The sequence below is a fragment of the Entelurus aequoreus genome, linkage group LG02 (assembly GCF_033978785.1).
Source record: "Entelurus aequoreus isolate RoL-2023_Sb linkage group LG02, RoL_Eaeq_v1.1, whole genome shotgun sequence".
In the NCBI taxonomy this organism is placed as follows: domain Eukaryota; kingdom Metazoa; phylum Chordata; class Actinopteri; order Syngnathiformes; family Syngnathidae; genus Entelurus; species Entelurus aequoreus.
This window is the reverse complement of record NC_084732.1, coordinates 70,139,905-70,167,268: the sequence shown is the minus strand read 5'-3', so window position 1 is coordinate 70,167,268 and position 27,364 is coordinate 70,139,905. Positions and strand designations below refer to the sequence as shown.

The 27,364-nt window shown below is 42.2% G+C and overlaps 1 protein-coding gene across 3 annotated transcripts in view; it reads right to left on the bottom strand.

Annotated features, from left to right (window-relative positions):
- The window catches only part of LOC133638682 (amyloid-beta A4 precursor protein-binding family A member 2-like), a 175,057-nt gene extending 156,676 nt beyond the window's left edge, over positions 1–18,381 (bottom strand). For all 3 annotated transcript variants that reach the window (XM_062031539.1, XM_062031530.1, XM_062031565.1), the window contains exon 1: positions 18,266–18,381. The gene's annotated coding sequence lies outside the window, so the exon portion shown is untranslated. The remainder of the gene's footprint in view (positions 1–18,265) is intronic.
- Between the last annotated feature and the right edge of the window lie 8,983 nt (positions 18,382–27,364).

Below are 27,364 nucleotides of genomic sequence, written 5' to 3'. Positions count from 1 at the left end.
AGGAGACAGCAAAGCATACTTAGTCATCAGCCACACAGCTTACACTGACGGTAGCCGTATCAAACAACTTTAACATTGTTACGTTACAAATATGCGCCACACTGTGAACCCACACCAAAAAAGAATGAAAAACACATTTCTGGAGAACATCCCACTGTAACACAACATAAACACAACACAACCATTACCCAGAATCCCATGCAGCCCTAACTCTTCCGGTCTACATTATACTACCACCAAATCCCCCCACACATCAACCCCCCCCTCCGTGCGTTGGTTGAGCGGAAGAGTTAGTGCTGCATGGGATTCTGGGTATTGGTACCGTCAGTGTAAGATGTGTGGCTGCTGAGTTAGTAGCCTTGCTGTCTCTTACGTGATCAACCTAAGGCTGCATTCCACTTGTGGCCGGGCAGGTACACTGTTAGGGCAGACTGTAGAGGGCGCGAAATGCAGTGTCATCACGCTCTGATATTCGGGAGTCTCCCGGGAAAAATGAGAGGTTTGGCAAGTGTGACGCTATCAAGCGACATTCATTCAAAACTCGCGGGCTGCACTAACATCAAATTTCCACATTAAAGTGCGTGCCGGTGCGTGTGCCTGAGACCCCTGGTTAACATAGCACAAAGCATGTAAGCTCTGTATGCGGTGTTTTTCATTTTAAATTTTTTTTTGTGGCTCCCATTACTTTCTTTAATTTGTGAAACTTGCCAAAATGGCTCTTTGAGTGGTAAAGGTTGCCGACCCCTGCCCTGGGAGGTTCACATTCGCGCACCCTGCCTGTCACCTGCGGTGTACCCCAGGGATCTGTCCTCGGCCCCACCCTGTTCACCTTGTATCTGCTACCCCTTGGCCGTATCATCAGCAGGCATGGAATTTCCTTCCATTGCTATGCTGATGATACACAGCTCTACCTGCAAACAATGCAAACCTCACCCTCATTTCCAACGCCCCTCTCCATTCTCACCACCTGCCTGGAGGAGATAAAGGCATGGATGAGCATCAACTTCCTGCAGCTCAATAGCTCAAAAACAGTGGTTATGAAAATAGGCACCCCACACCAGATCAACACATGCCCCATAACCAGCATCACCTTCTCTGGACAGGACCTGCCACTCTCCCCAGTTGTCACCAACCTGGGAGTGAAAATGGACCCCCACCTGAACTTTGAAGCCCACATCCACTATCTGCGAAAAACCTCTTTCTTTCACCTCCGCAACATCTCAAGACTCCGCCCTCACTCACCCCAGCCGACACTGAAAGACTCGTCCATGCCTTCATCTCCTCCAGGCTTGATTACTGCAACGCACTTCTCGTCAGGGCAGCGAGGATCCTGACGAGAGTGCGCAAGCGTGATCATATCACACCTATCCTCAAATCACTCCACTGGCTCCCTATTGCATCCCGGACCCAATTTAAGATCAACCTGCTCACTCACCAATGCATCTACGGCAACGCCCCCTCCTACCTCAAGGACATAGTTTCCCCTCAACCCCCTACCCGCAGCCTCCGCTCCTCAAACACTAACCTCCTCAAACCCATCAGGACAAAGCTACAATCAATGGGCCGCCGGGCTTTCTGCTCGACCGCTCCCGAACTTTGGAACGCTCTCCCCGACCATCTTAGAGCACCACAGTCGGTCGACCGTTTTAAGAAGGGACTAAAAACCCACCTTTTTAGCACAGCTTTTATCTAATCTCTCTGCCTTCTTGTTTTTAAATGCACTGCTTGCTTATCTGTTTTTTATCCAGTGCTTTCAGGCTCTTATTTCTACGTTATCTATGTTTCTGTTTTATCTAGTGTGTGTCATGATTCATTTCTATTTTAGTTATTTTATTATATATTCTTACTTTCTATTTCTTTTTTTAATACTTTGTAGCACTTTGAGATTTTAACAAATGTAAAGTGCGTAACAAATGCAATTCATTATTATTATTATTATTATAATACCCCACAACAAGAGGATAGAGAAACAGAAAGACGTTAATGACTGCGGCATTGGCGCGGATTACTGTACAATGGGGGACACGCGCACATTTTCGGGACTTATGCAGATCCCAAATACACATCAGCAGGTATCAATAGATAAAAGTTGGTTTTGCACAATATTGCAAATCAAAACGCCAGACAAAAAAGTTTTGTTTAGCATAATACTGCGAAACTAAATACAGGTAACATATCTCCTAATAGGTACCATTTTGGGGTCCTTATACACACACACACTATAATAATAACTGTATGTTTTGTCCAGGGTGTAGCCCGCCTTTTGCCCGAGTGCAGCTGGGATAGGCTTCAGTACCACCCGCGAACCCAAGAGGGACAAGCCGTAGAAAATGGATGGATGGATAAAGCACAGCAGGTCTGACTACGGTAGCCATAATGTTTCACGTTCAATCAAGCGGTGCGGCTTCGTAGCTTACCAAAGTAGCACTAAAACATTTTCACAGATTTTTAATTGGATTTTAAGTGCGCCTTATAGTCCGGCAAAATACGGTAGATGTTATCCTGCAGCATGCTACACACCTCTGCAAAGCTTTGCTATTAATTAACAGGAATGTATCATTGTTAACATACAATAGAAGAATTTTAGAGAGACTTCTCTGACTGTCATTGATTTTCTGCACGACCAGGGCAACACTGGAAAATGTTATTAATAATGAAGTGCAAATATTGACTGCATTTTTTAGTTCAGTTGAAAAATGCAAATTCACAGCTGCACATTTTCAAAGCATCTTTTTAGCAACAGCCCAGGGCTCCTTCTGAGTCACATTACAGAACTTCCACTCTGTTTGCTTTTGTTTAATGCGGAAAAGTATCTTATTGTTTCAAAATCAGTTGCATTTACCAAACAACTTCAATGTGCAGATAATGCAGGGTGTGTACTTTGGCTTGCTGTCTTTTTGACTTGCACAACAATAGCTTCAGTATCTTATCTGTCACAGACATTTCAGGAGAAAAAAACAACAGCATCACTGTTTCACAGTTTGGAGCCCACAAGAGTTAGTTGGTACAGGGTGGTAAAGAAATGTTTCCTTGTACCTGACTGATTAATATAGTCTGGACTGATTTTTTAGCATATTCTTTATTAGTAGTCTACTCAGAACATAAGACAGGCACCAATATTCAAATTGGTATGTGTCCAAAGCATAGACTTGTTCACAAAGTCAGATTTTGAATCGACTTTGCAATAAAAGTGACTGTTGTGAGTTGCAGAACATTCCAGATCGTTCCACTCTCCACCAACCTTTGATTGTCACTGTTGACTACGTTGGTTACCAACGACAAAGGAGGCCCAAGTTACCCCACACATGGATGAAATAGGGCAGACAGTGGCGACATGTCCCCTGCACTTTTAAATAATGTTATGATGTTGAGTGAAGACAAATCAAACATTGGCGCCAGACGGAAAACGGTCGCTCAGGCTGAAGCTTGTCGTTTAGACCGCCGCAAAACTCATTCATTGGCTTTCTGGGGGTGTTGACTTCTTGCCAACGCGATACTGATTGACAGCACGCGGTGGACAGATGCTACATAGAAGCCTGTTGAACTCCACACGGCCATATGAATCACAAACAAATAAGATTAAATAAAACATTTAAACATGAGGAGTTGGTAGTTCAGTTGCTGACTAAGGCTTGCACAAAGAATAAGAAGGCAAATTACAGCTGAAGTGTTTGCAATTCCCTTCAAACCAAACCCCAAACCCCTGTACTCAAGCCAGTTGTGTCCCCCCACTTGTAAAATCCAAATTTCGTCCCTGACCACACAGACGCATAAACAAGGCATAAATAATGATTGAAACTCTCGATCAGGTGTGTCAAACTCGTTTTTTGAGGCCTACATTACAATTATGGCTGCCCTCAAAGGGCCAAATGTAACAGTGAACACACATAAATATACCATATTTTCTGGACTATAAGGCACACTTAGAATCTTTTTTTTTTCTCAAAACTCGGTGCGCCTAATGTACGGAATAATTCTGGTTTTGCTTGCTGACCTGGAAGCAATTTTATTTGTACATGGTGCAATGATAAGTGTGACCAGTAGATGGCAGTCAAACATAAGAGCTATGTGTAGACTGCAATATGATGGCAATATGACTCAAGTAAACAACACCAACATGTTATATGTTCCATTGAAAATATAGAACATTATACACATTGCTCAAAAATCTATCAAAATGATTTAGTACGACTTTGGTAAGCTATGAAGCCGCACCGCTTGATGGACTTTTACTGTGCTTCAACATACGTGTATTATTATGGTGTGTGTATAAGGTAAGACATATTATCTGGCGTTTTGTTTTGCAATATTATGCATAAGCAAATGTTCTTACCTTCTGGTACCTGCTGATCTGTATTTAGGATCTGCATAAATCCTGAAAAATTGCTTGTGACCGCCTTTGTAGTCCATGACAACACAGCAGTCGATAAGCTTCTTCTTTTTCTCTATCTTCTTGTTATGGGACATTCATCCTCTGCTGTTGCCATTTCTAATATAAAGTAGTGTAAAATTCTTACTTATATCTGTCCGTAAACTTGCCATGAAAGCGCTAAAACATACCGGTGTGGTGAGTTTACATTATTCATCCAAAGAACTTTAGTCACTAGAGAGGTTTTTCACGCGACACATTTCCGGCGTTGTTGTTGTTTCCGGATGAGGAGATGCTGCTCCGTTATTAATTTAAGTAACGTCTGAATGTCATTTAACTTTAAATTAAGACAGTTAGCTCCATCTTTTGACACTTCTTCCACTCCCATTCTTGCACGCTACACCGCTACAACAAAGATGACGGGGAGGAGACGCTGCCGAAGGTGAGCCACGTAAATAAGACCGCATACAAAACAGTGCATCCGGAAGCGACTGTCAGAAAGCGGCTTGAAGGTGATCTGTAAAATATAATCTGTTGCGCTTCATATAGGAAAAAAGATCGAAAATAGACCATTCATCGGCAGTGCGCCTTATAATCCGGTGCACCCTTTGGTCGGGAAAATACCGTAAGTGTATAATAGCCTCGTTACACAATTTGCAATGGAACACTTTTTGATTACTTACATTTTTAGTAACAGATTGATGGATAACTTGCCTTGCTTGTTGCAGGATCAGATGATACAATATATAAATCTATACAATTGGAGGCAGTTGTTTTTTTTGTCAAAATTTAACATTTTGTCAGAAAGTGCTTTATTATGTCCCGCCTTTTTTTGCAGGCCACAAATGACATGACGGGACACAAACTAATGCGACATATTGCATAAAATGAAGTGGCGGGGCCACATAAATAAAGGTGACATATCACAAAAAATGATGCAGCTGGCCACATAAAATGATATGGTGGGCCACTTTAAATGATGCGCGAGCAATGTAACATATTTAGGCAGGACCATGTAAAATGATGCGGCGGGCCACATTAAATCATGTGGCGGTCTATATTTTCCCCCAGGTCTTGAGTTTGACACCTGTGCTCTATATTTTGTCTGCTCTATAGACAAACCCAAATATTCAATACAAAAGAAGGATTTTTTAAAATATTGCAGTATTTCAATATACCGTATTTTCCGGACTATGGAACGCATCGAGATATAAGCCGCACCCACTAAATTTTTGAAGAAAAAACATATTTTTATATGTATTAGCCGCACCGAGCCGCAGATATAGGCCGCAGATATATACGCTGTGAAATATGTTATTTATGCAGAAATATTTCGTAAATGTTCATTTGCATACCTTAATTGTTTCCAAACGATGTGTGTAACACAGCAGTAAAACGGCTGATCAAACAAAATAGAAGTCATCATCATGGACCCACTAGCTGCGTAAACTAGCTTATCAATCAGCTGAAGAGACTCAATAACTCCACGGTGAAATTTTGGTGAATTTACTGAGGAATTTGTGAAACTGAAAAATACAAAAAGAATGCCATTGTAAATTAATAATACTAACACATACACTCATAGATGTGTTGGCATATTAGCTAATGCCAATGACGCTAGCTACATTACATTGAAATAGCACGGACAAATATACATGAAAACACTCCTACAGACATCACACATTGAACCAATTAGTAAGTAGGAATTGTTTTAGTGAAATCGTGAGACTTACAAACGTTGCTTGGATTGATGAATGAAGAATCCTTTCAAGCAGAAACGCTATGGACGATTTTACTTTCGGTTTGAGGCAAAAGATAGCGCCAAAGCACAAACAATAACAAACCATTTCAGTCCTCTGCTTGGGTTTAAAATAAACTTTTGAACTCAAAACATTATGGCAACAAGCGAAACAAAATCCATAAATTAGCCGCACCGGTTCATAAGCCGCAGGGTTCAAAGTATAGGAAAAAAGTAGCACCTTCTAGTCCAGAATTTACGGTACTATGATTTCCATACTGGAATGTTTTCCGACTATTCAGAAAAAAGGGAAGGTGAGTATACAACACCCACAAAACATTATAAGCAGAGTGAAAACAAAATCAGTGGCATATAAAATTCAGCACTTAAGCTTATAAGAATGCATCACACATCCTAATACATAATGACTAAATAGGTTCCCTGTGGCTGTGGCAGACATTTGCATTATCACACCGGTAATGAGTACAGTTTAAGCAGCGTTCTGTTAAGGTTATTGATTGTGTTTACAAATAGTCCACAACGTCTCAATTGTACGGCAGAGTTTGGAGGATGTTAAGACTACTTTGCCTTCTCGCCTGGAGTCCAATTTCTTATCCTACAGCCGCAGCATGAATAAAATTCCTGCAGCCTACAGAGAAGGTGTTTGTCCTTGAGTGCAGGTGCCGTATACCATCCACTTAGTAGGAGAGCGAGACATTCACAAAGGGATGATGTAGAGGAAGAGATGGCAGTGAAAAGGTGGGAAGCCAGCCGAGTCATACCAAAGACTATAAAAATGGGACCCATTACCTCCCTGCTTGGCACTCAGCATCAAGGGTTGGAGTTGGGGGTTAAATCACCAAAATGATTCCCGGGCGCGGCGCCGCTGCTGCCCACTGCTCCCCAAGGGGATGGGTCAAATACAGAGGACAAATTTCACCACATCTAGTGTGTGTGTGACAATCATTTGGTCATTAATCTTAATGTACAGGAGTCCCAATGGGAACAATGTGGAGAATACAACCTGGCAACCCACTCTCAGCATGTCAGCATGTTGTGTACGTTCCCTGCAGCCTTGTGGGTTTTGACGTATATGAGTGTGGGCCCTTCACTTTCTATTGGTCTTGGCTATCAATTTCTTCCTCACTTTACCCCCTCGCTCTTCACTGTCTTTATCCACCTTGTCCCAATGTTATACTAAATATCTTCTTGAAATGCACTACTAGCAGTCATTGTTTATATTAATAAATCCACTAAAAAGGCTTTACTCACAAACATATTGTAATATGGCTGTCTAAGTTCCCTGTAAAAAAAAATGAATACAAAATTTAAATAAATAATGATTGAAAATGAGCAAATAAAAGTATACGCTTTTGATATCTGCCCACTATTCGCATAAATACATTAGTCATTCAACTCAGAAGGCAATATTCTATTTTAAAACATGACTAGGTCTTCAACAGTTATTCAATTAGATCCATTAATATAATAGAAAATAATAATAATATAATACTAATAATAATAATAGAAAAAAAAAATAGAATTTTTTTTTTTCCTTAAAATAAAATTAAGGCTATAAAGTAAGTTGTATCCGGTTAATCAAACAAACTAATAGATTACTCAATTACTAAAATAATCGATAGGTGCAACCTTAATGTCAAATAGGGTTGTAACGATAAACAATATAAATGATAACAGCTGTGAAACTCCTGACTGTTAGTTTTATCGTTTTCAATTAAATGTATCAAAAAACCATGATTAATAACTGCATTTTGACAAACTCAGGGACAGACTGGCGCTCGCTTTAACGCAACACTTTCAAAATGAAACCGCAACATCAAATATGTTTCTCCTCCAACAGCATTGCACTCTTAAATGCACACTGAGACTCCACGGAAGTAGAAGCGATTGAAATGAAGTGAAATGAAGTGAAATGAAGTGAAACGAAGCGATCGGCTCCGTTAACTCAGAGGAAACATTTTCAATGCAAAGTCCGTGTAATCTCCGCCGCCATGTTTTCTCGAGCCTAACGACGTAAGTCTGCATGCGCAAGTCTGCATGCGTAAGTCCGCATGCGCAAGCGCTGCTGCGCTTCAGTTTTCAGGAAGTAAGCAGTGTTGCCTAAAACGCATTAATAAATGACGTTTTTTCGTTAATTAAACATTTAAACGGTATTACTAACCGTCTGGAATTTTATCGCAGTTTATCATTATACTGTTTACCGTTACATCATTCTATACTCGAGGGGGAAAGAGACAGAGGTGTTTTAACGGTGCGTTCAAGGACTCCTGAACAGAATAGGATACCACAAAGCCCGCCAGAACACTCTTATCAGTGAAGCATAAAAACACAAAACATGCAAAATAGTGGGGTTTCTAACTGTGGTACAATTTATTTTAGTTATTTCATAAAATCAACCAAAATATGTGTGTATAAGTACTTTTTGAGCTTGATTTAACAATACCATGATAATGATGATAACCATGGTAATTTTGGTATTAATAACCATGACATGAAATATTAATATCGTTACATCCGTAATGACAAAGGAGAACATACAAGAATGATTCATAAAATCACAAATTTTTACTCAAAATACTTAGCGATGTCATCATCTTGCTAAAGACAGTATTTTGTTTCCAAGTAACATTTTTCATCAACATTAAACTACTAAAACTTTGATTAAAGCACCAGGCTAATTTTTCAGCCATCCATGAATAACTTTTTTTTGTACCACTTTTTTTCCCATGTGTACCATTCTGATATTTTTATTTTACTGTTTTTTGTAAACAGGCCAAAACCAAAGCATCTAAAAACTGTCCACAAGTGTGATTGTTTGCCGACACCAGCGTTAATTTTGTTGACTAATAATTTCCATCTTAGTTATCAATTTTCCCCTCACGAAAATAAGACGATAGCGAATCAAAACAAATGCACATTGACTAAGACGACAACAAAATTAACTGACATTTTAGTCAATAAATAAAAATGAGAAATCCAATCATATTTAATTATGTCTTATAGATAAGGGGGACAAGTTAGAAATATATCCAATCATGCAGCTCTGTAACAGCGTACATATGAAAGAGGGGCCAGAAGTTAGTAACAAAGATGCTTTTTTGTGAGATAAGAAAGTTGGATTTCTCACTGCCAAAACAAAACTGTGTATTTAACGTGTTCCACATCGTAATATGTGCACACCTGGGAGAAAATGAAGAGGACACTTTTTTTTCCAACGCTATGTGATGCCATCAGCAGGCTTGTCATTGTGACATCTACACAACTGTAAGTTAAAGGGCCTGATTTACTACAGCTTTGCACATACTAAAACACTTGCAAACCTAATAGCACACGCAAAGCTGATCTACTCAACACATGCATTGTAGAGGTGGGAATCTTTGGACACCTCATGATTCGATTACGATTCAGGAGCTACGATCCGATTAAAAATGTATTATTTATTATTGATTGATTATTGATGTGTACATCAATAATCAACTTTTTTTTTTTCATTTTACTAAGTAAGCGTTTATTATTTGCAACTCTTAAAAACAGTGCATTTGTAATAAGAAACAGTTAAATTAATTTCTATCACCATCCATCCATCCATCCATCCATTTTCTACCGCTTATTCCCTTCGGGGTCGCGGGGGGCGCTGGAGCCTATCTCAGCTACAATCGGGCGCAAGGCGGGGTACACCCTGGACAAGTCGCCACATCATCGCAGGGCCAACACAGATAGACAGACAACATTCACACTCACATTCACACACTAGGGCCAATTCAGTGTTGCCAATCAACCTATCCCCAGGTGCATTTCTATCACATTTAAAAAATTATGGAAATGTGTGCAAAACTGTAACATAAATGCCCTAAAATAAAGGAGCTGGTCGGATCTCTCGATGAGGTGGTTCGCTGTAGTCAGCCAAATTTCAGAACTGTCTGCATTACTTTTTTTATATCGATTATCGATGCTTACTAATCGATTTTAAAATCGTCCATTTCGGAAATTGCGATGCGTTTAAAAATCGATGATTTCCCCTAACTCTAGTGTGCAAAGTGTATTGCGTCTGTTAAGAGAGCAGAATTGTGCAAACCATTTTGCGTGTCTGTCTTAGTCAATATGCAGACTATTGTTCATTAAAATGCACAATACTGGCAGGAGACGATGCAAATATAATTAATTAGCATGCACAGTGTGATTTATCAACACTCATCACTGTTTTGCGAGCACTAGTTTGCGTTTTATTTAGCAGGTGTCAGAAGGACGTGCAAAGTGACAGTTCCACACACGGCTGCAGGATCGGTGCTCGCGCTGCACAGACAGACAATGGACAGACGAGAATCAGAAATACAAAAATATTAGAAATATGGTCTATACAGCAAGATCATTTTATAATTTTATAGCTGCTAGAGGACTTAAGGGGCTGTCTAAAACAAATACAATTGATATGTTTTGGGCTTCATTTAGGATTTATTTAATGACGTTCATTTTTTTCACATAGAATATATATTCTTAGAATATTTCTTAAATGAAAAAAAAAATATTTAAATATGGATTTTTTTTGCATCTTGAGTCGAGCAAGTGCAGCCTTTTCCCAATGAGCGCACCCTTGGCGGTAAAAATAGATTAATTAAAAGTGGTTTAATTGTGCACTAAACGTCTGCTTCTATAAAAGTGGTGGATGTCTCCTGCATGTTTGAAAGGTAGGAGCATGATAACATTAATGTGCAGTAGGGTTGTACGGTTTACCAGTATTAGTATAGTACCGCGATACTAATTAATCATATTCGGTACTATACTGCCTCTGAAAAGTACCGGTCCTCCACCATGGTGACAAATAAAGTATGTTTCTTACAAGTATCATCTCTGCGGGACTAGGAATAGCTAAACATGTTTCACTACACACCGTAGCTCACCGGTGTCAAAATGTAAACAAACGCCATTGGTGGATCTACTCCTAACATCCACTGTAATGATACCAAGTACAGTGGCGTATCTAGTCGATACTACTATGATTACGTCGATATTTTTTGGCATCACAACATCTTCTTTAGTTTTTTTTTATTCATATTATGTTTATAAACTCAGGAAATATGTCCCTGGACTCATGAGGACTTTGAATATGACCAATGTATGATCCTGCAATGACTTAGTATCGGATTGATACCCAAATTTGTGGTATCATCCAAAACTAATGTAAAGTATTAAACAACAAAAGAATAAGTGATTATTACATTTTAATAGAAGTGTAGATAGAACATGTTAAAAAAGAAGGTAAGCATATATTAACAGTAAATGAACAAGTAGACTAATAATCCATTTTCTACTACTTGTCCTTAATAATTTAGACACAACAATTGAAGGGAAAAGGACACAATATGTTACTGCATATGTCAGCAGCTAAATTAGGAGCCTTTGTTTGCTTACTTACTACTAAAAGACAAGTTGTCTAGTATGTTCACTATTTTATTTAAGGACAAACTTGCAATAAGAAACATATGTTTAATGTACCCTAAGATGTTTTGTTAAAATAAAGCCAGTAATGCCATTTTTTATGGTCCCCTTTATTTATAACAGTACCGAAAAGTATTGAAATAATTTTGTTACCGGTACTAAAATACTGGTATCGGGACAATACTAATGTGCAGTAAATTAGAGTGTCTCCGTGGTGATGCCCCCGTATAGTACACGCAAAACCCTCATTTAGATAGGGCAGTCTGCTCCACTTTTCAATTGCACCTGCAGTGTTAGTAGATCACATGCAACACGCTCACTAGTAGTACACACAATCTTATAGTTTACACACACTGTTTAGTGGGTGGTATTTGGCTCTTAGTAAATCAGGCCCTAAATTTACTTAGACTTAGACTTAGACAGACTTTATTGATCCACAAGGGAAATTGTTCAACACATTAGCTCAGTTTCAAAGGATTGGAAGGGTAAGGATGGAAAGGATAGTGCAGTTATAAAGTAGACTACAAATGTACCGTAGTAGCAATATAAAATACAACATATATGTAATATTTACATATTATATATACAGTATATATACTAGGGGTGTAACGGTACACAAAATTTTTGCTTCGGTACGTACCTCGGTTTAGAAGTCACGGTTCGGTTCATTTTCAGTACAGTAAGAAAACAAAAAAATATAAATGTTTTGGTTATGTATTTACCAAATTTGTAAACAATGGCTTTATCCTTTTAACATTGGGAACACTATAATAATTCTGCCCACGTTAATCCACATTAAACTGCCTCAAATTGTTGCTCAGATTAAATAAAATGACAAAACTTTTCTTCTACATATAAAAAGTGCAACATTAAACAGTTTCAAGTCAACTCATCATGCTTAATTTATTACAGCATTTGGGAAGCCTGTAGTTGATTTTTATTATGTAAATGTTATATTTTTATCAACATGTGATAGCAGGGACCCTGCCATTCAAAACTAGGCTGCTCCATTACTAATGATTAATGTAACTATAGCTGAAAAAATAGTACAATAGCAATAGGAGAGACTATTCATACTTAACACCATGGAGTTCATGTAGGCTTAATGATGCAGTTACATTATTACATCAACTATCAGAGACAGAAACTCTTCATTTAACATAATGTCCTTTTTTGCTGCTTCAACACAGCTCAATCAACACAGAAAAAGGTAAAGTGAAATAACAGACAGACAGGGCTTTGCTGTCCGTAACACACACACACACTCACACACACACGCACACACACACACACACACACGCACACACGCACACACCGCAAAATGAGCTAATGTTACGCTAAAAGCGAATTAGCCTTCACCTCAAGCCAGGACTGCGAGCGAGCTGAGCTGCAGTTTATATTTCTAGAAGGTCAACGGGCTCATAGTGACATTACTAGTAGTTGACTGGGAGGTGTTTATTATAATTTGGGGAGAGTCCGCCGCCTGATGCTTACCTGCTAAACGCTAAGCACTGACTACATGCGCTCTGAATACGCACTGCTGATTGGCTGTTACCGCTCTGAATACGCACTGCTGATTGGCTGTTACCGCTCTGTATGTAACCAATCAGATGGTTGTGTGGGTGGGACAATGCTGGGTGCTGTGTACTGACAGAGACAGGCAGAAGGAAGCGGAGCAGCTTGTTAAGACTTTAGCTTAGCTTAATATGTCCGTATGGAAACTCGTTCAGTACACCTCCGAACCGCACCGAAACCCCCGTACCGAAACGGTTCAATACAAATACACGTACCGTTACACCCCTAATATATACTGATATATTATATTATTATATTATATTTTTATTTACTATTAATTTCATCTGCGTAATATCGCTAAAATTTGTTCCATTTTGTCCACCAGCGACGCTGAGATCATTATTCATGCGTTCGTTACGTCTCGTCTAGATTACTGTAACATATTATTTTCGGGTCTCCCTATGTCTAGCATTAAAAGATTACAGTTGGTACAAAATGCGGCTGCTAGACTTTTGACAAGAAGAAGAAAGTTTGATCATATTACGCCTATACTGGCTCACCTGCACTGGCTTCCTGTGCACTTAAAGGCCTACTGAAATGAATTTTTTTTATTCAAACGGGAATAGCAGATCCATTCTATGTGTCATACTTGATAATTGTGCGATATTGCCATATTTTTGCTGAAAGGATTTAGTATAGAACAACGTCGATAAAGTTCGCAACTTTTGGTCTCTGATAAAAAAAAACCTTGCCCCTACCGGAAGTAGCGTGACGTTGTCAGTTGTTCACTCCCTCATATTTTCCTATTGTTTTCAACGCAGCTAGAGCTATTCGGACCATTACCCCATTAATTTGAGCGAGGATGAAAGATTTGTGGACGAGGAACGTTAGAGTGACGGACTAGAATGCAGTGAAATACATATTTTTTTTCGCTCTGACCGTAACTTAGGTACAAGCTGGCTAATTGGATTCCACACACTCTCCTTTTTCTATTGTGGATCACGGATTTGTATTTTAAACCACCTCGGATACTATATCCTCTTGAAAATGAGAGTCGAGAACGCGAAATGTACATTTAGTGCCTTTTATCTCCACGACAATACATCGGCGAAACGCTTTAGCTACGAGCTAACGTGATAGCATCGTGCTTTAACTGCATATAGAAACAAAAAAATTAAACCCCTGACTGGAAGGATAGATAGAAAATCCACAATACTATTAAACCGTGGACATGTAAATACACGGTTAAAGGCCTACTGAAATGATTTTTTTTTATTTAAACGGGAATAGCAGATCCATTCTATGTGTCATACTTGATCATTTCGCGATATTGCCATATTTTTGCTGAAAGGATTTAGTAGAGAAAATCGACGATAAAGTTCGCAACTTTTGCTCGCTGATCAAAAAAACCTTGCCCCTACCGTAAGTAGCGTGACGTCACAAGCGGTAGTGCTGCTCACAATTCCCAGTTGTTTACAATGGAGCGAGAGATATTAGGAGCGAGAAAGTGACGATTACCCCATTAATTTGAGCGAGGATGAAAGATTCGTAGATGAGGAACGTTACAGTGAAGGACTTGAGAGGCAGTGATGGACGTATCTTTTTTCGCTCTGACCGTAACTTAGGTACAAGCTGGCTCATTGGATTCCACACTCTTCTTTTTCTATTGTGGATCACGGATTTGTATTTTAAACCACCTCGGATACTATATCCTCTTGAAAATGAGAGTCAAGAACGCGAAATGGACATTCAGTGCCTTTTATCTCCACGACAATACATCGGCGAAATGCTTTAGCTACGAGCTAACGTGATAGCATCGGCGAAGGTTAACAATGCTGTGCTAACGACGCCATTGAAGCTAACTTAGCAACTTAGCAACCGGACCGCACAGAGCTATGCTAAAAACATTAGCTCTCCACCTACGCCAGCCAGCCCTCATCTGCTCATCAACACCCGTGCTCATTAATTATGAAATGAAAACAGAGCTTTTTGTATAGGATTCTACGGGGTACCATAACTTCCGTTAAACTGACTTCGTCACGCGCATACGTCATCATACCGCGACGTTTCAGCCGGATATTTCCCGGGAAATTTTAAATGTCACTTTATAAGTTAACCCGGCCGTATTGGCATGTGTTGCAATGTTAAGATTTCATCATTGATATATAAACTATCAGACTGCGTGGTCGGTAGTAGTGGGTTTCAGTAGGCCTTTAATGCTTTCCAGGCTGGCGAAGGTTAACAATGCTGTGCTAACGACGCCATTGAAGCCTACTTAGCAACCGGACCTCACAGAGCTATGCTAAAAACATTAGCTCTCCACCTACGCCAGCCAGCCTTCATCTGCTCATCAACACCCGTGCTCACCTGCGTTCCAGCGATCGACGGAAGGACGAAGGACTTCACCCGATGCGTTTGGCGGCCCGGAGACGTAGGAAGTCAAGGTGAGGTCGGCGGCTAGCGCGTCTGCTCTCCAACAAAGTCCTCCTGGTTGTGTTGCTGTAGTCCGCTGCTAATACACCGATCCCACCTACAACTGTCTTCTTTGCAGCCTTCATTGTTCATTAAACAAATTGCAAAAGATGTCCAGAATACTGTGGAATTATGAAATAAAAACAGAGCTTTTTGTATAGGATTCTACGGGGTACCATAACTTCCGTTTAACTGACTACGTCACGCGCATACGTCATCATACCGCGACGTTTCAGCCGGATATTTCCCGGGAAATTTAAAATGTCACTTTATAAGTTAACCCGGCCGTATTGGCATGTGTTGCAATGTTAAGATTTCATCATTGATATATAAACTATCAGACTGCGTGGTCGGTAGTAGTGGGTTTCAGTAGGCCTTTAAGATGTGACTTTAAGGTTTTACTACTTACGTATAAAATACTACACGGTCTAGCTCCATCCTATCTTGCTGATTGTATTGTACCATATGTCCCGGCAAGAAATCTGCGTTCAAAGAACTCTGGCTTATTAGTGATTCCCAGAGCCCAAAAAAAGTCTGCGGGCTATAGAGCGTTTTCTATTCGGGCTCCAGTACTCTGGAATGCCCTCCCGGTAACAGTTAGAGATGCTTCCTCAGTAGAAGCATTTAAGTCCCATCTTAAAACTCATTTGTATACTCTAGCCTTTAAATAGATCCCCCTTTTAGACTAGTTGATCTGCCGTTTCTTTTCTTTTCTGCTCTGCCCCCCTCTCCCTTGTGGAGGTGGGGCACAGGTTCGCTGGCCACGGATGAAGTGCTGGCTGTCCAAAGTCAGGACCCGGGGTGGACTGCTCGTCTGTGCATCGGTTGGGGATATCTCTGCGCTGCTGCCTGTCTCCGCTCAGGATGGTCTCCTGCTGGCCCCACTATGGACTGGACTCTCACTATTATGTTAGATCCACTAGGGATTGGACTGTCACAATATTATGCTAGATCCACTCGACGTCCATTGCACCGGTCGCTATAGAGGGGGGGGGGGGGGGGGGGGGGTTCCCATATCTGCGGTCCTCTCCAAGGTTTCTCATTGTCCCATTGGGTTGAGTTTTTCCTTGCCCTAATGTGGGATTTGAACCACCAAGGATGTCGTTGTGGCTTGTGCAGCTATATAAATAAACATGATTGATTGATTGATTGATTATATAACATATACAATATATAACAAATCCCAATTACTAGAGATAAATTATTTTTAAATGTAATATCGGAAATTATTGGTTTCGGTTTGCCGCTGTGTACACGAAGGTAGGGGAAGTACAGAGCGCCAATTAACCTTAAAAGCACTGCCTTTGCGTGCCGGCCCAGTCACATAATATCTACGGCTTTTCACACACACAAGTGGATGCAAGGCATACTTGATCAACAGCCATACAAGTCACACTGAGGGTAGCCGTATAAACAACTTTAACACTGTTACAAATATGTGCCACACTGTGAACCCACACCAAACAACAATGACAAACACATTTTGGGAGAACATCCGCACCGTAACGCTACATAAACACAACCTTGTTACATTGTTTAATGTATGCAGTGGGGCATCACAACAAAATTAGGCATAATAATGTGTTAATTCCACGACTGTATATGTCGGTATCAGTTGATATCGGTATCGGTAATTAAGAGTTGAACAATATCGGAATATCGGCAAAAAAGCCATTATCGGACATCACTACCAACTACAATGTACAATATTACAGTATATGTAACAGTTGTAGCAAAAAAAAGGGCAGCATAAAATACAGAGTAGATCCAGCAGAAAATATAAAATATAAACAAAGAGAGGTAGCTAACAAGCGGTCAGGTACAGGGGGCGGTATAGCTCCGTTGGTAGAGTGGCCATGCCAGCAACTCGAGGGTTCCAGGTTCGATCCCTGCTTCCACCATCCTAGTCACTGCCGTTGTGTCCTTGGGCAAGACACTTTACCCACCTGCTCCCAGTGCCGCCCACACTGGCTTAAATGTAACTTAGATATTGGGTTTCACTATGTAAAAGGACTTTGAGTCACTAGAGAAAAGCGCTATATAAATATAATTCACTTCACAGGTCATAGACAGATATCGTCTATTGCTAAAACGTAATGTAATTTTGTTGACTACAACTGCACTAAAACACAATCGATTGGGATGACACACCTCTCACACAAAGTCAGCTGGGATAGACTCCAGCTCACATGGGACCTAAATGACAACTAATTGCATCGAAAATGGTGTACTAGTGACAATGAGAGAGGGGGGGAAACAACACTGCAGGACAGTATAAGCACCTTTTATACAAGACTGACTTAGTGTGTGGAGGCTGACACGATGTGACACTGACAACTATGCATCCATCTATCTTACAAGTGTGTGTGGGGGTGTGCTGGACAAGTCAATGAGCTCTGGAGCCCAAGCACTGATGCATTGATTAAGAATAAATAAAGGAGTCATCAATATGAAAATGAATCTTAAGAGCCACTGTGGACCTAAACAAGGTGATTCTGGTTGGCATGGTAGCTCTGGCTGCGTGTTATGATAACAGACACACATCATCTGTTCGCGCTCCATTGTTAGCGCTGACTGAGTGAGCGGATCAGCATCCATTGCTCCCCGGGATGCCCTGGAGGAGGTTAGGCTACACTGACGCCCCCCCTGGTCGACGTTTACGGATGAATAACTCCACTGTCATAATGTGGGATTAAAAACCTCAAAAGTCTTACCTGGGAGAAAGGAGCGATTCATTCGAGAAGGGTGCGGGGTGGTGCTGGCAGGCGGGCTCAAAGTGTCTCTCGTCGCGGCGACAGAAAGCGTACCGGAGCCGACTGTAGTGCCGCCCCGGAACCAGCATAGCATTATAGCAGCTCACTGCGGCTGTCTGGCTGCCAGAGCGGGTTGGACGATACTGCAGGTTTTGGTATCGATCTAGTAGCAAGTCGATACAGGGCCAGTTTTGTCGCTACCGATACTGATACCAATATACCTGTATATATTTTTTTCATTTTGTTTTTAAAACAATAAAACGAGGCCGGTGTTTCATTTTATTACATACAATGTTTTTTGGGGGGTTTTAATGTCATTTTTGCCAATCTCAAACGTGCGCGTCAACAGTCTAATCCAGGGGTGTCCAAAGTGCGGCCTAATGTTGTTTTTGACAACCATCTTACATTTAGTCTTAGTCTTAGTCTTTTGGACTAAAATGCTTATTAGTTTTAGTCACATTTTAGTCACCTTGATATGTGATAGTTTTAGTCCAGTTTTAGTCGACGAAAACTCAAAAGGGTTTTAGTCTAGTTTTAGTCGATGAAAAGTCAAAAAGGTTTTAGTCCAAAAAAAAAGAATAAAAAGTACAATATAAGTATATAAGTATAGTCTTTTAACAAATTAATTTAGGTCAATAAGTATTGGAGATTGCTGTTGGGCAGTGTCACACATAAGTTGTGAAAATAGCAGCAGATCTATAAGTTCAACCCATTGTAAGCTTGCAGATCTGCTATTTTCACAAATAATAACAATAAAGGAATGGTTTTAGACATATAAGGTTTCCACCCAACAGCAAATTTCTGATCCAAGGATTGTGTATTACACACAGATAAAGTGGTAACGGTGGAATCAAAGTTCATTACTCCAAAAAAGCCAAAAAACAAAAACATTCTACTTCAGCAATTGTGGCTTTATTTCTCAGAATTTGTTAAAGTACAATGAACATAAACATGCCCAAAATATGAGTGATGGATGAGGAACACATATGCTCAACTTGGCCCTGTCTGCCAGTGCAATTACAACAGATATACAACCCCACTCTCTTTAATTTGTGCAAACCATGTAATAAAATAATCAATGAATTCCTGATTCCTTAATGAGGCTGCACAACGTCACTTGTGGCTTTTAGGCTAAAGCTAGCAGACTCTACGTATAACAGTAACTCGACCTGTTTAACATATCAAGTTACGTGCTGACAGAACGTACTCACAAAGAGATAACCACACCGTCACTGAATGTAAACATGGCTAAACATGCTGCTAAAGTAACACACACATAATGAATTGACCTTAGCGTAACAAAAGCTAACTTTAGCCTGAAGTTAGCAGCCCATTTGCGCCAGGAGTATGTGGAAAACGTACTAATGTATTAGCGTACTACGACATTTATCGATTATGTTAACAGCATTTGTAACTTACCTTCGAAAAAATATCCTTTTGGCGAGCCTTAAGGTGCCGCTTAAGGTTGGTCGTATTTTTTCCGCATATTTTGTGGCCACATTTGTCACCGTCTTCCTTCACAATACACTCTTGTTTTATTATCTGCTGGGTTATATTTAAAATACACCCATATGTCGTGTTGAAACTGCCGCCGCCATCACGATCCATTGCCTGATGAGTAACAACAGTCTGACGTGTTGAGCACGTTGTGCGCTGCACGCCAGTTGGTGGGCGTGACCAAACAAGAATAGAATGCAGCAGCAGATACTTTGTAGGTTTTAATTGACACACACAATAAACAGAAATGTCATGCATTTTAAACGTCTGACAGAATACCCACTAACATTTTCGTCCGTTCTCGTCTCGTCAACGAAAACTCACACACGTCTCGTCATGTTTTCGTCATCAGAGAGACATGTTTATCTCGTCACCGTCTCGTTATCATCATGAAAAAAAGTGGCGTCAACGAAATGATTTCGTCATCGTCATCGTTGACGAAAACAACACTGGTGCGGCCCGGGGGCCATTTGCGGCCCGCAGCATGATTTTTATTGGCCCGCGACACATTCTATAGACAAACTAAACAGGTCCCAAATTAGAACAAAAAGTTCAATCAATCAAATTAGAACAAAAAACTATGAAAAATTCAAAGGGACCAAATCCCCCAAAAATGGTACCTGAAAACCAAAATGGCTGACAACCTGAGCGTCTTACTGTATGAGGTCTTTGATGATTTCCGTGTGTCCTGTCATGATGAAAAAGTGTACAAACTCAAGAGTGCTTCAGTTGACGGTATAATAGCAATATTAGTAAATACAAGCTTACTTTAGAGAACAGTTAACATAAATACAAATAAAATCATTATTAAGATAATCATGAATGATTTTATTGCTTTGTTATCTATAACACAAAGCTCAAATGTAGAAGTGTTTTTCAAATGTTAGCATATGTTCGCCTACGTTGTTTTGGTTTGAGTATTTTTCATATAAAAAATGTATAAAAGTGGCCCTCGCATCCTTCAATTTTTCTCTATGTGGCCCTCGCTGGAAAATGTTTGGACACCTCTGGTCTAATCCATCCATCCATCCTTCCATTTTCTACCGCTTGTCCCGTTCAGGGTTGCGGGGGGTGCTGGAGCCCAGGCCCGGCCCTAAACAATCTGGCGCCCTAGGCAAGATTTTAGGTGGCACCCCCCCACATCGGCAGTGAAGTGTATATACTCACAAGAAACCGAATAGCTTTGTCTTTGACCTTTTTTTTTACTTAAAGAAAGCAAATTAACAATCAGAATAGTTAACAAGATTGAAAAAAATATGGATAAATAAATGAATACAAAAAATAAAAAATGAATATATGAAATACAATATTTTTTACATACATAAACACAAAATAACACGTGTCAACAAGTTGCATAAAATAAATTAAAAATACAATATAAATAAGGCACTGCACAAAACAAGATATCAAACCAGTATGACTTTAACAACTATATTACAAAAAAAGGGGATCCTACAGAGTTCTCTATTTGTGCTTTTTAATATTGCATTAACTAGAATGACTTACAAATTACTGTACACCAGGGAGTACTGTAATTACCTAACGTTACATTATTATTTTCCATAACAATTTAGCCCCCTCCACAATATTAACCCGACGTTAAAACAGAACTAGCTATTTATTGATTAGCAATTGCCGAATCATGTAACATTAGCTTAATGCTAAAAAGACAGTATACTATCACATTCTGTAACAGACAAATAATTTCATGTAGGCTAACTGCTACCTCTGTCTTTTTCTCGTTTCTCCCCTTCTTTTCTCCCCTGGGCACCTGACAGTTTTGGCCGTTTTGACATCTTGTGTTGATTTTTTTTATGTGGTGACGTCCAAAAAGAGTCATGATACGGGAAGGGAGGGGCGCATCGTGCCGGGGGAGGGGAGGGGGGGCGTAATGTTGTAACAAATAATATTTCTATTAAATAGGCTTTACTTTGCATTTTAATTAACGTGGGATTATTTTATGTATTTAGAAATAATAGTACCAACTTTTTTTCTTTCTTTTTTTTCCCCCCTTCAACATTTGTGGCACTGGCGTGGCGCCCCCTGATGGACGGCGCCCTTAGCATTTGCCTATACGGCCTATGCCACGGGCCGGCCCTGCTGGAGCCTATCTCAGCTGCATTCGGGCGGAAGGCGGGGTACACCCTGGACAAATCGCCACCTCGTCGCAGGGCCAACACAGATAGACAGACAACATTCACACTCACATTCACACACTAGGGCCAATTTAGTGTTGCCAATCAACTAATCCCCAGGTGCATGTTTTTGGAGGTGGGAGGATGCCAGGGGTGTCAAATTCCTTTTAGATCGGGGGCCACATGGAGAAAAATCTACTCCCAAGTGGGCCGGACTGGTAAAATCACTGCACGGTAACTTAAAAATAAAGACAACTTCAGATTGGTTCCTTTGTTTAAAAATAGAACAAGCACATTCTGAAATAGTACAAATCATATTTTTTTTTTTTTTTTATTTTTTTTTATTACATGTTGCTGTTAATAGTATTCTATCTTTATTTGTCGTTATTTATATTTTCTGAATAAATTATGTGGTAATGTTCATCAGTCTCCTCTCTGAGCTGCCACCTTACCGTGGTAGAGGAGTTTGCGTGTCCCAATGATCCTAGGAGCTATGTTGTCCGGGGGCTTTATGCCGCCTGGTAGGGTCTCCCAAGACAAACTGGTCCTAGGTGAGGGATCAGACAAAGAGCAGCTCGAAGACCTCAATGAAAAATAAAAACTATGGACCCAGATTTCCCTCGCCCGGACGCGGGTCACCGGGGCCCCCTCAGGAGCCAGGCCCGGAGGTGGGGCACGATGGCGAGCGCCTGGTGGCCGGGCCTTTCCCCATGGGGCCCGGCCGGGCACAGCCCGAAGAGGCAACGTGGGTCCCCCCTCCAATGGGCTCACCACCCATAGCAGGGGTCATAGAGGTCGGGTGCGATGTGAGCTGGGCGGCAGCCGAAGGCAGGGCACTTGGCTGTCCGATCCTCGGCTACAGAAGCTAGCTCTTGGGACGTGGAATGTCACCTCGCTGGGGGGGCAGGAGCCTGAGCTAGTGCGCGAGGTGGAGAAGTTCCGGCTAGACATAGTCGGACTCACTTCGACGCACAGCAAGGGCTCTGGAACCAGTTCTCTCGAGAGGGAATGGACTCTCTTCCACTCTGGCGTTGCCGGCAGTGAGAGGCGACGGGCTGGGGTGGCAATTCTTGTTTCCCCCCGGCTCAGAGCCTGCATGTTGGAGTTCAACCCGGTGGACGAGAGGGTAGCTTCCCTCCGCCTTCGGGTGGGGGAACGGGTCCTGACTGTGGTTTGCGCTCACGCGCCAAACCGCAGCTCAGAGTACCCAGCCTTTTTGGATTCACTCAAGGGAGTACTTGAGAGTGGTTCCCCGGGTGATTCCCTCGTTCTACTGGGGGACTTCAACGCTCATGTTGGCAGCGACAGTGAAACCTGGAGAGACGTGATTGGGAAGAATGGCTGCCCGGATCTGAACCCGAGCGGTGTTTTGTTATTGGACTTTTGTGCCCGTCATAGATTGTCCATAACGAACACCATGTTCAAACATAAGGGTGTCCATATGTGCACTTGGCACCAGGACACCCTAGGCCACAGTTCCATGATCGACGTTGTAGTTGTGTCGTCGAATTTGCGGCCTCATGTTTTGGACACTCGGGTGAAGAGAGGGGCGGAGCTTTCTACCGATCATCACCTGGTGGTGAGTTGGCTGCGATGGTGAGGGAGGATGCCGGACAGACCTGGCAGGCCCAAACGCATTGTGAGGGTTTGCTGGGAACGTCTGGCACAGTCTCCTGTCAGAGAGAGTTTCAATTCCCACCTCCGGAAGAACTTTAAACATGTCACAAGGGAGGTGCTGGACATTGAGTCCGAATGGACCATGTTCCGCGCCTCTATTGTCGAGGCGGCTGATTGGAGCTGTGGCCGCAAGGTAGTTGGTGCCTGTCGTGGCGGTAATCCTAGAACCCGTTGGTGGACACCGGCGGTGAGGGATGCCGTCAAGCTGAAGAAGGAGTCCTATCGGGTTCTTTTGGCTAATAGGACTCATGAGGCAGCGGACAGGTACCGACAGGCCAAGCGGTGTGCGGCTTCGGCGGTCGCGGAGGCAAAAACTCGGACATGGGAGGAGTTCGGGGAAGCCATGGAAAACGACTTCCGGACGGCTTCGAGGCGATTCTGGACCACCATCCGCCGCCTCAGGAAGGGGAAGCAGTGCACTATCAACACCGTGTACGGTGAGGATGGTGTTCTGCTGACCTCGACTGCGGATGTTGTGGATCGGTGGAGGGAATACTTCGAAGACCTCCTCAATCCCACCAACACGTCTTCCTATGAGGAAGCAGTGCCTGGGGAATCTGTGGTGGGCTCTCCTATTTCTGGGGCTGAGGTTGCTGAGGTAGTTAAAAAGCTCCTCGGTGGCAAGGCCCCGGGGGTGGATGAGATCCGCCTGGAGTTCCTTAAGGCTCTGGATGCTGTGGGGCTGTCTTGGTTGACAAGACTCTGCAGCATTGCGTGGACATCGGGGGCGGTACCTCTGGATTGGCAGACCGGGGTGGTGGTTCCTCTCTTTAAGAAGGGGAACCGGAGGGTGTGTTCTAACTATCGTGGGATCACACTCCTCAGCCTTCCCGGTAAGGTCTATTCAGGTGTGCTGGAGAGGAGGCTACGCCGGATAGTCGAACCTCGGATTCAGGAGGAACAGTGTGGTTTTCGTCCTGGTCGTGGAACTGTGGACCAGCTCTATACTCTCAGCAGGGTCCTTGAGGGTGCATGGGAGTTTGCCCAACCAGTGTACATGTGTTTTGTGGACTTGGAGAAGGCATTCGACCGTGTCCCTCGGGAAGTCCTGTGGGGAGTGCTCAGAGAGTATGGGGTATCGGACTGTCTGATTGTGGCGGTCCGCTCCCTGTATGATCAGTGCCAGAGTTTGGTCCGCATTGCCGGCAGTAAGTCGGACACGTTTCCAGTGAGGGTTGGACTCCGCCAAGGCTGCCCTTTGTCACCGATTCTGTTCATAACTTTTATGGACAGAATTTCTAGGCGCAGTCAAGGCGTTGAGGGGATCTGGTTTGGTGGCTGCAGGATTAGGTCTCTGCTTTTTGCAGATGATGTGGTCCTGATGGCTTCATCCGGCCAGGATCTTCAGCTCTCACTGGATCGGTTCGCAGCTGAGTGTGAAGCGACTGGGATGAGAATCAGCACCTCCAAGTCAGAGTCCATGGTTCTCGCCCGGAAAAGGGTGGAGTGCCATCTCTGGGTTGGGGAGGAGATATTGCCCCAAGTGGAGGAGTTCAAGTACCTCGGAGTCTTGTTCACGAGTGAGGGAAGAGTGGATCGTGAGATCGACAGGCGGATCGGTGCGGCGTCTTCAGTAATGCGGACGCTGTATCGATCCGTTGTGGTGAAGAAGGAGCTGAGCCGGAAGGCAAAGCTCTCAATTTACCGGTCGATCTACGTTCCCATCCTCACCTACGGTCATGAGCTTTGGGTTATGACCGAAAGGACAAGATCACGGGTACAAGCGGCCGAAATGAGTTTCCTCCGCCGGGTGGAGGGTCTCTCCCTTAGAGATAGGGTGAGAAGCTCTGCTATCCGGGAGGAGCTCAAAGTAAAGCCGCTGCTCCTCCACATGGAGAGGAGCCAGATGAGGTGGTTCGGGCATCTGGTCAGGATGCCACCCGAACGCCTCCCTAGGGAGGTGTTTCGGGCACGTCCGACCGGTAGGAGGCCACGGGGAAGTTCCAGGACACGTTGGGAAGACTATGTCTCCCGGCTGGCCTGGGAACGTCTCGGGATCCCCCGAGCTGGATGAAGTGGCTGGGGAGAGGGAAGTCTGGGTTTCCCTGCTTAGGCTGCTGTCCCTGCGACCCGACCTCGGATAAGCGGAAGAAGATGGATGGATGGATGGATGGTTTATCAGTCAACTCATTGGTGTTAATTTTCAATCTATCAAGATACATTTTTTTATATCAAAATTAAGTTACAGTATGTCATTTATGTAGTTTGATCATTTTCCTCGACTGATGTACTAACATTATGTGGTTTATTCTGTACATATGTAGCAAAGATACAAAGACTTGCTATTGCGACATCCAGTGGACACATTTAGAACAGCTGTTTCTTTCATTCAAAAATTTCAGGTTACATTTCAATACTTAGCAAACTTATCCCGCAGGCCGGATAAAACCTGTTTGCGGGCCTGATCCGGCCCTTGGGCCGAACGTTTGACACGCCTGGTCTTATCAAAGCACATGTTTGCTTCTCGAGTGACAAAACAGGAACAACAACATGTGTACATATATCAACTCGTTATTGATCCAACGGCACAAATGTCATCTTCTGTGCCCATAGATAAAAATACCATCACAAAAACTACCGTATTTCCTTGAACAGCCGCAGGGGCGTTAATTCATTTAAAACCTCCTGTCACTCCTGCGTTTACCGGAAACCGGCGGGATGGCCGTGCATGCGGTAATTATTTTAAAACCTCTTCTCACTCCGGCGTTTACCAAAAGGAATCCATAAAATTTAGGCGTGCGCTTTGAGTGTGATGTAAGCATACCATCATGAAAAGCACATTTAATTAAAAAAAAACGTTATTATGGTCTTACCTGTACTTATAAATGGAGTCCATTTGCAGCTCCTTCTGACCAAAAGCATCGATAACTTGTTTATAGAAGTCTTCCTTATTTTCTTTCTTCAGTTTTAAAAGTCTCTGTTTCGATGGAGATATTCCTTTAATTATTACCTCCTGCTTCGATTGAAAGTCCAGTTTAGAAAACTGTTTTATTTTAGATACCGGTATGTAATCCTCCATGTTAAAAGTTCAGGCAGAGGAAAAAAAAAAATCTCTTGCTGCGTGTGTTCACTTCTTCTGCAGTACTGGAAGTCGCAAGAAGGATCACTAGCGCGGCAGCGCCCTCTACCACCAGGAGGCGGGAGTCATGTTCACTTCTTCTGCAGTACCGGAAGTCGCAAGAAGATCACTAGCGCGGCAGCGCCCTCTACCACCAGGAGGCGGGAGTCATTTAATGACTTATACAGTATTTCACACACGCAGCTACGGTATATTAATAAAACATAGCTGCTTACTGTTCTCTTTAGCATACTGTACCGGTATTCAATAGCTTGGACCTTAAATCCTACTGAAAAGCTCTTTATCTTTTTTCCTTTGTGCGATTGTAAACTACTGAAAGCAGCTTCCTCCATTTTGAAAATGAGGACAGATGCGTCACTCGTGACGTAACGAATTTGACCCGGTGGAAGCTCTAGACATATGCTAAATATTTTGCGAAACGAGTTTGACCCGGCGAAAATTATAGACATGCGATAATAAAATTAATATTTTGCGAAACGAATTTGATCCAGCTTCAATAATAAACCGGAGATAAGGCCAAACATGCGTTAATTATTTTGAGAAACGAGTTTGACCCGGCAGTAATTCTAGACGTGCGAATACTATATACCCTGCGCCAATTCAAGGAAATACGGTATCAAGGATTTGCATTAAAACATCTGTCTTTTTGCCAAATACACACCAAACAATATA